At 40.3% G+C, this 12821-nt stretch overlaps 1 long non-coding RNA gene across 1 annotated transcript in view; it reads right to left on the reverse strand.

Moving 5' to 3' along the window:
• Nucleotides 1-1191: 1191 nt before the first annotated feature.
• The window catches only part of LOC141768589 (uncharacterized), a 59854-nt gene continuing 48224 nt past the window's right edge, over nt 1192-12821 (reverse strand). The window contains exon 4 of the long non-coding RNA XR_012594101.1: nt 1192-3274. This is a non-coding gene — a long non-coding RNA (uncharacterized LOC141768589). The remainder of the gene's footprint in view (nt 3275-12821) is intronic.

Below are 12821 nucleotides of genomic sequence, written 5' to 3' on the forward strand. Positions count from 1 at the left end.
TCCCAAGGCTAAGTTCTGAGGACTGCAATAGGAGTCATCCATAGAGATATGGACCAGAAATAAATTGCAAGACTTAATTTGGAAATGTTGTGTTCAGATCAGGCAATCAAACACCGCATTCAAAGAGTGCTTTTAATGTGCTTTAAGCTTGTTCTTGACTGACCCATGTTAATTACTTTCTGCTTCAATTGTGGCCAGGTTTGTTGTCATAGAGATGCTTTTTTTTATGTTACGTGATAAAAACTAAACTCTATGACAGCTGAGAAACTCCAACTGCAGAGGAAGGTCACAAGACGTAGTTGACAGCTTTGAAAACAGTTTGATTTTTTTTTTGTCGAAGCTCTGTCTCTTAGGTAAAAAAATCAACCTTCAAGTATCAAGCTGATATCATTTTCTATTCTAGTTTTTCCCTTATGGGTGGCTGCAGTATTGATCAGCAAAGAGAAAGAGAAAAGAATTGTCCGAAGAACAAAAAAAAACTAAAAGGGACAGTGATAGAGCACGGCGAAAACAAGAGTCAACCTTGATTGGTTGAGAGTTGCAGGATTTGAAAGGATTCTGGTATATGTCTACTTTATTTATGAAATACTGTACATTGCGAGACATGGTTTTACATGCATATGTTCCAATACCATTTCTTCACATTCCGATACCGATTTTGAAACCTGAACTTGCGTATCGGCCGATACAGAGTACCGATTCAATACCAGGGCAGTTAAAAACATGTCGCAGTTTTACTGGTCAGATTTACCAGTGTAAAATATTGCTGTCGGATTTTTAAGAGGTTAATTAGAAATCGATGCAGTGTTTTGGAGAATCAATACAGTATCACAAAAAATTATATCGTGATACTAAAGTGTAGTGATATTTTCTTACAGCCCTAAAGTTAGCGCATTATGATTGTTTCGGGTTTTCAGTTAGCTTTAACTAACATCCTGTTTGTCACAGCTTACAGAGACACTTTCACTCACCAGTAAAGAGAGATAATGATGACTCAGCATAATTAGTTTACATTGAGGATTCAGTGTTAAAGATTTGTTCAGTCATTTACTCAACACAATAAAGAACCCCCAAAATTGATGTTAGACCATGGAGTCCTGCTTATGTATTAGTTATAATAAAGTACTGAAGTGTGAATGCCACTATACAGTATAAAGGTGGGTTATAACAGTGGACCATCAGAAAGCAGAAAAATTAAAGTATATCTCCGGTTTTCAGACTAAAAGAAAAAAAACAACTGCATTCCACATACAGTAAAGTGACCCTGAGATACTAATAAAAAATGAACTGCGTGGTATTTAGAAAACTGCTGCTGTTGCAGTCAGAAAAGTTGGTGTCGCTGTCAAGGTTACAATGTCAGACACCTGCTTTTCAAATTATTTACCATACTTTTTCTGCCTCAAGGTCTCCTGGATGCAAAAATGAAAGGCGGAGAGGAAACCGACTAATTTCAAACATGGGGGGGAAAAATCCATCTCTGAAAGTGCTGAGTAACACCTCTAACCCTCCGAACCAAAGCAAAGCTGCAGTTATGATTAAAGCGAGAGACGTCTCCTCGCTAAGGTCATGCTTTCAGAAAGCGAGCCGCCATATTTGGGCAGCAACAGTATTGTTGTGATCACCCCTCCCCTCGTTCCCCTCCGAGACTTCTCAGCCTTGAATATGGTGATGATATTAATACTAATCGTAATATAGCCGGCGATAGATATAGGCTCTGCCGCTTTGAACTGTAAATGGGTTGTGTTTGGGGGAAGAGAGGCGATTAAGAGCCGCGAGACGGTATAAGATGGTAAATCTGGGGAAGCAGAGGCGTTCCAGGCCCCCCCACCATAAACAAATAATCCAGCGCTGCTTCTCAAACCCCCCTATGCCATCTCAAATCAGTTTGGATTAGGACAGAATACAGGGATGTTCCCTTTAATGTCACACAGAGACATAGAGAGAGAGGGTGCATCTTCCTCTTCCGCCCCCCTTCGCCGCCCGCCTCTCCACGATGCGCTGTGTTTAGCCCTGCTTAGCCAAATGAGCTCCTAATAAATGCAGCGCTGAGCCCGTCTGCTGAGGAGTCGCTTATAATTGGAGGGCTTTCTCCTTCGCTTTAGAGAGGAAAGTATTAATGAAGGGGTGGGGAGGAAGGTGTGTGTCGAGGGTGGAGGGTGTGTGCGTGCCTGCGTGAGTGTGTTTGAAAGGTGGAGCGAGTGAGTGAGTGAGTGGGTAAGTGGGTGACTGTGTGTGTGCGAAAGGTGGAGTGCGTAAGGTGGAGGGTGGAGAGTTTGTAGAGTGTATTTCTAGTTTGTGTGCATGCTTTGCATATACTGTGAGTGTCTGTGCCTCGTTCATATGGAAATGTGGCTCCATGTCTTCATTTAACGCTGCGGCTCGCCAACCAAACACACGTGTTCTTTATTTATTTATTTTTTATGAACCTGTCGTTATCACTCCATTTTCTCTTCCACTCCTCTCTCCTGGTTAATCCTGCTCGCTACCTGCAGTGGGAAGCCGCTTTGTGCTCCAATAATAGGGAATCTATATGTTTATAGATATGGCTCATTTTGGCGTTTGAGCATGCACGCCTTAAAGACCCTCAAATCCTTCATTTTGGTTTATTTTCCCCCTGTTTGTGTTCCTCATCTGCCGTTATTACTTTCCTCTACTGTAGCTAGACTCTGAGCAAAATACGAAGAAAAGAAAAACAGACAAAGATGAAGAGGGCCGCCTTGTTTGTCCACTCAGGTAATTAATTTTCCTCAGATTAGAAATGTTGACCAGTACGTGTGTGTGTGTGTGTGTGTGTGTCTGTTGACCGCAATACACAAGTGTGAAGGCGTTAATTTGTCATTGGCATTTCGATAACAACATCAGAGAGATCAGGGTCACACTCGCACAAACAGAGTAAAGAGAGGTCCACCCTGTAATGTCAGGCCTTATCACCTAATTGGCTGGACTCTGACAGAGCAGTGTGATGGATGAGAAACTGATGGGAGTGTGTGTGTGTGTGCGTGTGTGAGAGGCAGAGATAGAGCGAGCGAGGTGTTGGGGAGCCGCGAGGATTTATCACAGCTCTGTAGTCATTGACGGGAGGGTACTTGTTGATAATCCTGTTTACCCTGCAGCTGCACTGACAGATGTTATGATGGATTGGCTTGTATACTGTAATACGCAATGTGTACGTACCCTCACACGCCCTCCGGGAGACCAGACTGGTTCTTGTCCTGGTGTTGAGTTTCCAGAACAGGTCAGCTCCCCGCTGTCCCACAGCTCGAATGACCCCCATCTGTACCAAACATGATTGAAAGTTATTTTGCTCCTTTTTAACATCCTTAGTTTGAATTAGACAATATTTATTTGTGTGTTGTGCGTGGGCAGGAATAGAGAGCAGGAGGTCACACCATGAATTTTGAACAAACTCTATGTGCATTCATTATTTACAAAGGTCTAAATCATATTTAGGACGTATGACGCAGATTCCGACAAAACATCAGCAGGTGAACACAAAGTCCTGTAAAACAGTTTCCATTAAGTCTCCCATTATTTACTGAAATACAAAACCAAAACGAGCAAAACCTTTTATATCACTGCGGTGTTCTTTGGTACGCGGCATCAGAGAGTATACGCACAAGTGTGCACTTTACTGATGTCATCTCACAGGATTTCTGGGAACTGCGGTTCAAACAGTTTTTTTACTTCTGTATTAGCCCTATCTGTAAACCCAGAGTGCCTGCAGTATAATCTAGTTTCAATTTCAGACTTTTTAAGATCTTTTCTTTTGTGCCAAAAATGTTTTCTATTGAAGGAAATATGGATATTAAAAGAACACGACTGGGAAAATCCAGCTGATTAGACTGTTGTCAGGCTATTCAATAGGCGTTATCAGTCGCTATAAGCACCATAGATGTGGGTCAATAGGGGCCTACTACACCCAATATTAGGTTTTATCATCTATTCACATGATAGATAACTGAAAGAAGGTATAAAAGAATACCACAGTGACCTCTAGCAACCGTAGTAATTATGACAGGAGCAGAAGCGGTAGTCAGGCGCTGTAGTATAGACAACATGAAAGTCCACATGGGGTGGAGGTCGGGGGCGATGGATGACACCAGCCTGGGGTTCGCATCCTATGTGAAACCAACAACGTGTAGTTGTCTTTGTGTTTACTTATTTCAAGCCAAAACATGTTTTTCCCTAAACTTAGCAAAGTGATTTTGTTCCCTAAACCTAAAGAAGCATTAGAGCAGTTTCATTCAGTTTTACAACATGTTAGAACGTGCTGCTTTTAAGTTTCGCTTTCACTTTTATAACCTAGTAGGTGTAGTAGGCCCCTATTGACCCACATCTATGGTGCTTATAGTGACCGATAACACCTATTTAAAGGCCTGACAACAGTCTAATTGGGTGCAAAATGTGTCACCTGAAAAAGCAACTTCAGAAATCATTACATTTTACAACATCTACTTTTGAATGCTATGGCCCTACAGACTCCATACTGTTAATACATGTTACCCACAATAATGTCATTATGCTGGAATTGCATGAAATTATCATTCACACATTATTGCCCTGAGGTTGTCTGTGGGAGTCGAGGAATCACTCCTACTAAGCTTTCTGTATCTTCCTAGACCTTTGTTGTTGGAGGGAGAGGAGGGAGTGATGGGAGGAGAGAACAGAGGTGGTGGAAAGTAAAGCAGATTTATATCCATCAGAGGGATAAGTATAGGTGATCAAAGTTAGCTATGCTAATGTAGGCTTTCGGAAGGTGAATATTTAACTAGTGTTACCAAATAAATCTCATTTTAACCCTTCAGATCCCTTCACATATTCTAGCTATTCTAACTATGACTTTAAATCAGATCTTTATCAAGTGGCACCTAGAATAATGTAGACTACTAGTGGTGGGGGGAAGAATCGATACAGCGTAGTATCGTGATATTTTGCGTGGAAATATTCTATCGATACACGGACGCAAGTATCAATCTTTTATTATATAAACTATTAACCTCTTAACAATCTGACGGCCTACGGGCGGGCCCGGTCGCTATTCTGTCTTTTAGGGGTTGTAGCGGGCCCAGTCTTAAAGCTAGAAGAAACTAGAAGACCTAAGTTTGGTACCAACCTGGGAAGAACGCTAAATAATGCTACAAAGTTGCTCTAAATTTTGGTGAGGAAAGAACTGGCATGGTCATTTTCAAAGGGGTCCCATGACCTCTGACCTCAAGATATATGAATGAAAACTCTCAGATGAACAGAGCGAAAATTGTATCTTATAAGATAAAACAGATGTTGACAAACCGCATGATTTGCAGTTGAAAAAACACAAAATAAATCGCAATATATCGCAAAATGTTTAAAATCGCAATAAGATTGTATCGTGACTTAAGTATCGGGATAATGTCGTATCGTGAGGCCTCTGGTGATCCCCAACCCTAGAAACTACTGAAAGATGATAAACCGGATATAACCAGAGGTTTGGGGTAGTAATACTTTCTTCCAATAATACAGAGGAAAAACATACATGATATGAGTTTGAACTGTCTTCACTGATATAAGTGAAGCCATATTAGAAATAAGTCCTAATCCAGAGATAGAAAAGGGGTTAAAATGGGAAGCTAACAGCTTGGTGTCTTACTGTAAAATCTTAGGAGGAATCCTCAACTAATGTAGAGCAGCAGAGTATCCAGATAGTCCTGGTTTAATTAGGCTCGACAGACTCTAGCTTGGGAATGGGTGGATAGAGCTGTCTGCACTTAAAATCTGAGATAGTGTTGGCCTTCACTTGGCTTAGCACTTGAGAAATCCCAGCCTAATGTATGAAAGCCCTGAAACCAGAAACTGACAAGGGCTGAACTGGCGATGGCTGGCTGCAGGTGTACCTGGGAGATAGAGGAGGACCTTAGTGCTTAGTACCTGGAAATCCTGCTCTAATGACATTCACCACAGAGACAGAAGCTGCCTAAAACATGAAGGGTCAATTTACAATTGATATTAAAGGCACAATGAGTTGGATTTGTCTGTTGCAGTTTGTAAATACGACATTCAAAGTTGGCCCATCCTCCCTGGCTCAACGAGGTTTATGGTGCTCGCCAGCGGGTGAAAGTCTACCCCAGATTCACTTTTGTTTTGGAACGAGCTTTGTCCGTTTGCCGTTTCGCCTCGCTATATTTGTGTTTTTCCGGTGCCGTGTCCGCCATTTCCGCGGCTTCCTCTTGGATGCGTGCTTACGATTTGGATCCGCTACATTTTATGTATAACACCCAGAAACATCCCGACCACAGCAAAATGAAAAGAAAAGAGAGAATACAGGCAGAGGGCAGGTTCTCTGCAGATACAGACACACGCTTTGGGTCATAAGTGATGATTAAGAGGGATTTGAGTATTTATGAGTCTGTACGTTGTTTTGTCTGTTTGTTTGTTTTTAGGAAAATCCTACTCATTGTGCCTATAATATAATTGTCTTGCCATAGCAATATAAGTCTGCTGTGTATGGTGGCAAATTAGCATGTTGGAAGTGAATGTTAACTTAAGAAAAATATAATTAATTCAGATTTTCTTCAAAATTCAAACAGTTGGTTAATTGGTACTTTATTTGCTATGTTGCTTAATACCGATTTAAAATAAATAAATAAACATAAATCTTCCAAATTTCTTCCCGTCAAGGACTTTTTTGGTCTTTACCAGGCATAGGTGGTGACAGGCATCAAGCCCAAAACATACAAATCGTCACTTATAAACTTGAAATTAAAGCTTTAATGAATCTTAATTAATTTGTCATGAACTGGTGAGGATTCTGTTTAAGCCCAACCTAGGCCAGAACCATGTAACTACAAAGCATTTAATGAAGGCAAATCTCAATTAAACCTGAATTTCACCGCACAAGTACCATAGACAAGCATGGCCATCGGTGACAATGGAGCCAATAAATTATTTTATATATATTTTATAGATAGTTTTAGAGTTTATATACTATATATATTTTATACTGGAATTTTAATTCCTGTTTAACTTATGACCAAATTGTTGTTGCATTAAAAAGGTTTACATTTCAATTGTAATTCCTGTTAATTTTGAAGAGTTTTTTTGACCAGGTTGCTGGTATAAGATTTATTATTTTAATAATAAATAACAATTCAGTAAATCTATGTATTTATTTGTTAGGGAAGCGAAACTTAAGTCAAGCCTGATGTTGCCTTACACATAAAAGAATGATCCCAGTCACCTCCACACTGTGAGACATACAGCTCATTAGTTAGACAACGGTATCGCATCAGTACTGGGTATCGCGGCTGAAAAAGTTGGATTGGTGCATCCCTAAACCAAACTTTCACTGTAGCGTTGTCAAATGGTGCATTTTGTTATTTAATTTGGAGGACTTGTTGGATAAAAGCCTCACTGCCTTGAACATATTTCTATCTACCTCAAATCACACCATACATTGAGTTCCCTATCCTAGTGTAATCAGTCGGTTACTGAGATTACAGCAAGAGAGAAAGAGGTGCTAGAGCTGAATAAGAGTCACAAGGTCATGTTCATAATGCCAAGCTGCTAAAGAGCGTTACCCCGAAAGAGCTGCCTACAGAAAAGCCACTGTATGGAAAGAAAGCGGAAGACAAAATGAAACATGACAAATGGGAAACATTCTCCGCTGCGATGTGTCTCTCATCGACGCTCACAATAAGGTCTCGGCCGTCTTTTGTTGATTCCTCCGTCCCTCCTCTCTTTTCTGTTTTCAGCGCTAATTTGATTTCTGGAAATCAGGGTTTTGTCTCGTCGAGTGACTGACAGTTGCCTTCGCCTTAATGAATGCCGAGCGAAAAAAAAAAGAAAAGATTCTGGCGGATAATGCTGCTCCCTCTCTTCTATCGAGCTCCAATAATTAATTCACACACATATCTGCAACATTAGTTCCAGAGGAGATAATTAAGAAAATGATTTTGGTATTGTTCCCCGGCATCTATCAAGACAACGCTGCTATCTGTTTTTAGAAAAGCTAGTAGTCACCATTACCGTATCTTTAAAGGGCAGTGATTTTGCGTTTGGTAATTGCATGGCGGATTTCAAGCAATGCTATTAATTGACTGTAGTGAGTATGCATTTATCTCCGTTTTATTCTCATCAAGTGTGTGTCGTTCATGTGTGTGAGTCTGTGAGAGGGAGATAGTGTGTATGTGTGTGTGTTTAAACAAATAAACTATCTCTGCGTCACATTCATTATCATCTTAAGTCATTTATTTTTCTGCTATCTGGCAGCAAACATTTGTGTGTTGAGTTCTTTGTCACGGCGACACCATTCAGTCAGTGTTCGGCTGCGGCGCTGTGTTTTCATTGTGTCTGTATCTTGTTCATCATGCTAACGTCAACTGCTAACATGAAAGACAACTTTTATCAATACAGTCGGGCACCGGGCCAGATATTAAATTAAATGGATTGAGGAAGTGGAGCTTTTTTTCATGTTTTGTTTCCAAAATGTAAAACTTGAGGCATAATTTTGAATTCATTTAAATGTTGTCCATGAAATCCAACAGCAGCACCTATGGACCATTTTCAAATTAAATTGTTGCACTTGGTATAAATCCCTGTTGGCATATGAGAACACACGGTATACTTTTTCTCTAAATTGAGATGCTTTTTTTTATTCCTGTTACAAATACTGTACTTCATCTTTTCCTCCTCCGTTTGATCCATATGTGTTCATTATCCATTTGTCTTAAAGCTGCAACGATTGTTTTTTGTGACCACTTGAAGGCAGTGGAATGAGCTGAAATGATTAACATATTATTACCATATAAAAATAAACTGGTTCATGTGTTTACAATCATTTAGAGTCATGTTTCTGGTCACTTCATGAATTTAAGTCCAATATTCACTCCTCTTTTACATTTATTTTGCGCTCCACTAACTCCTTGGGGGGCAAAATGCCTCACTACAAGCTAGTTGCTAACTTTCTTTGTCTGATGCTCGGCAGTAGTGATGCACGATTCAACCTAGAACCGGGTTGAACCGCATTTCGGGTGGGTTCGGGTGAACTTAGGAGAAAATATCGCGGGTTTGGGCGGGTGGGAGACAAATTGACAAAGCAGCGCTCCGGGTAAGTTATTGATAACTTACAGAAACATTGCCTGCAATAATCCACCTTCTCTTCATCTCTCTCTGTCTCTCAAACACACACACACCAGCTGTGGTGGCAGCATGTCATTTTAGGTCGTGGTCATGTCACGACGTTGCACACAGACACACACACACACAAACCACAAGCAGAGAGAAGATAAACATGATTTTAATGTTGTTTTAACTTGTTCTATAGAGTCGAAAACTAAAAAACTTAGGAATGCAGATCCATCTTCCAGTTTTAGGCTGTAATGCAGTGCAGTATATGTACCACAAAATCACCTGCACAATGTGAGAAGCAGTGTAGAGTCCAAAACACGTCATGTGACACTCTCAGCAAACATTGTGGTGCTACACGTCAACAAAAATATACACAGCAGCATATGGAGCAGAACATAAAGGATTCATACTGTTATTTCACTTCAACCTTCACATAAAGAGGTAAATCTTCCCTGCTGTCTCTTTTTTTTAAAGTCTCAAAAGTTTAATATGTGGAGAGGTTGTGGGTCGTAGAGTATTTTTCTCCCTCAACAAACAGTTTCTCCATTGTGACAGCTACAAGACCACAGAATAAGTCAAGGTAGCCGGGACGAGCAACTACTTTTCTGAGGCTGGACAATAGCACAGGGGTGTATTCTGTCGCGGCATGTCGCATCCAGTTACGCCAACACATGTTGGGCCGCTTTTCTGACCTACATTGTATAGTATCAATGTGTTGTGGATTTCACACAGTAGAGGTTCTTATTTTAAAGATTTTCTTTTCTCATGCAGGCTCATGCAGACATGTGGCACCTCACTAGAAACGCATGTACTCTAACCTTTTAGTTTCATGTGAGGTTTGTGATCATCTGAAATCCTAAGTGATTGAAACTCAATGGCAAATGTTATATATTTACAAATAAGTAAGCATCTAAAATCTGCATCTGGGATTTAAATGATAAACTAAATTATTTCAGATTAATGAAAAATTCAAATTAGAGACGACCCCAACTTTGTTTTCTTTATTTGCCTGCACTGTCTCTTTGCAAGTGTTCTTTAGGAATCACATTACCTCTGTTTTACTGTATTCAAGCCCTCATTTTAGATTTACCTAATCATTCACAGTAGCAACCATTTGCTTTATTCTTGTGTTTATACGTACAAAAGAAGAGCAGAAAGGGTCCTGTCAGAGTGTACGAAGCCTTTGGTCTTTCTTTAGAATTGCACATTTCAAAAGGTTGTTAATAAGTGAAAACAGCTGAAATTGAATATGATTGAACAATGTTGTCAGAACAAGAGGAATTTGACACAGCGCCTTGAAATACTTAGATGACTTTTTGTTTGAAGGACAGATGTCAGATTTTCTTTCTGACTGACTGTACATCGATTCCTTTCTTTCACAATTTCTCAGAGACCTTGTACACAAAAATCATTTACAGCTGAAATTTTGATTCATGACACCTTGAGCTATACAGAGTTTTAAACTGAAAATGAAGTGTGATCCGCCAGAGGTAACTATTCAGCCAATAAAGTTTCATCTGCCGATTGTAAACGAGCATATCTGGTATAAAGTTAAAGTCATGTTTCCTGATGCAGTGCAGTTTGTGCAATGTGCCATGTGCTCTTCTGTGTGTCTGATGGGAGGACAGGTATGGTGTTTGCTTAAGGTCAAAGTTCATGTTTCATGTGTGTGTGTGTGTGTATGTGTGTGAAAGCAGGTGTGTGATATATTTAGCACAAGGTGCGTTCCTTCACTCTGACGTCAGTCAACAACACGACTGACCAAACCCTGATAACTAATGGCCTGTCAGTCACAGAGCCAAACCCCTCCCTCTAAGACAATAACCAACCCCTTCTTCAACACCACCTGGCTGATTGTGTTTGTGTGCAAGCACTGCGTATGTTTGTGCATGCAACTGGACATGCTTGAATGTACTGCATTAGTGTGTATATACTCATGCTTTTGACTGACGTCTTGCGTAAACTCCAGTCTCTCTGTTGTATAGCAGGTTAGACGTGCAGGCCTGATAGGCCACTTACAGTTACATCTGTCAGACCTGTTATATGTATTCTAAATTAATTTGTCAGATGTATAAACGATGCATACGCACAACAACCATGCTCACATAAACTGGTATTTAACAATGTGCACACCTAGCGCATACTTCAAACCAGGCGTACACGCGGTTTTAGCTGAAATAACAGTGGGTGAAATGACAAAACGTTCTCATCTCAACTCCTCACATACTGCCCCATGGCATCACTTTAGGTTTAAACAACAAAACCAAGTTAGGTTTAGGAAAAAACTACATGGTTGGGCTTAAAACTATTACGTTTGTAAATTGAAAATGAAACTGAAGGTTGTAAACACAGTACACGAACAAACAACTGGTTGTAATGTGAAAGTAGAACGTAACGCACGGGACACAAACAGGGTTTTCTCGATGAAAGCCTTGTGTTTGTTGGACCCGTCCAACTCCCATTCCGCCCATCCGTAGTGTGTATTTTTCATTCTTTAAACTACGTCACCACAGTCACTCCAAGCACACTTTCTCTGAGCGTTTACTGTTGCCGCAGATGGGTTTACATTGAAGTTAATGGAACGCCCAGTGCGTCTCATACTGGTGCTAAAGGGTGCCTTGTGCGGCGGTGTCACACGCCGACTGCCGTGACAAATCCTCGGTATTTGACGCACTGGGAATGAGAACGGGCTGGAAATGAGGAAGAGATTGAATATAAGTTGAGAGACAGGTAGCACAATTTGTATAGGCTTCACAGCATTCTGTAAATTGTCAATCGCAGATGCATTTATAAAGTTCATTTTCAATTATTTATGAGTGATGAATGTCATCATTCGGATTATTTACATTTGAGCCAGAATTGTGAAGCACTTTGTAAAGTCGGTTTCTACTGGAAATGGTGGTTAAGAGACTACTTCTTCTTATAGATCTACTACTTCTCAATATCTTGATACAAATTAAAATGTTTACCAGCTCTAATCTGAATGCAGCTCACTTGATATTGAGATGTTGGGGCCTGTTCCAAGAAGCACTTTACTGAGTTTATCAGAGTTTTATCTTTACTGTAACATGAACTCATGTAAAGAGCTTTTTGTGGGTTTCACTGGGGATGTTGGCTGCAGATTGAGCTAAAAGTGAAGTTTGCTGGCATTTCCATTGAAGAAGAAGAAGAGGGGCAAATGAATTCCCTTTATTGTACGCTGAGCTGCTGTTACGTCATATAACAATGCTCAAAGTGACCTCAAGTGTAAATTCAGCCTGAAATGAGATACTGCATTTACTGCCCTGCAAAAACTGACCACACTTTTAGATTTCCTATCAGAAACATGTTTTCTAATTCATATGGCATTTCTAAAAGAATCTTTCTTTCTCTCTCTCTCTCAAACACACAAACACACACCCACACACTGTTTGTTTGCTCTCTCTGCAGTTCCAGGTGAAACAGGTCTGACATTTGAGACCCAGGTGCTGCACGGAGGAAGGGAACGAGGAGGTTCGCCGTGTTTTCTTTCTCCTGCATGCCAGAAAACCAATTAATCAACCAATGTGTGTTTTCACTTCCAAACATCGTCGCACGTTTTTACATAGCACCCTTTGATATCAGGCCCACAAACTATAAAAGCAGGTTATGTGATTGTCTGACTGTGTCTTTTGAAGTAACCACTGTGGTTCAAGTTAATCTCATTACTTTGATCTGATGATATTAAAGTTATTATGGAT

Source organism: Sebastes fasciatus, chromosome 5 (assembly GCF_043250625.1).
Source record: "Sebastes fasciatus isolate fSebFas1 chromosome 5, fSebFas1.pri, whole genome shotgun sequence".
Classification (NCBI taxonomy): Eukaryota; Metazoa; Chordata; class Actinopteri; order Perciformes; family Sebastidae; genus Sebastes; species Sebastes fasciatus.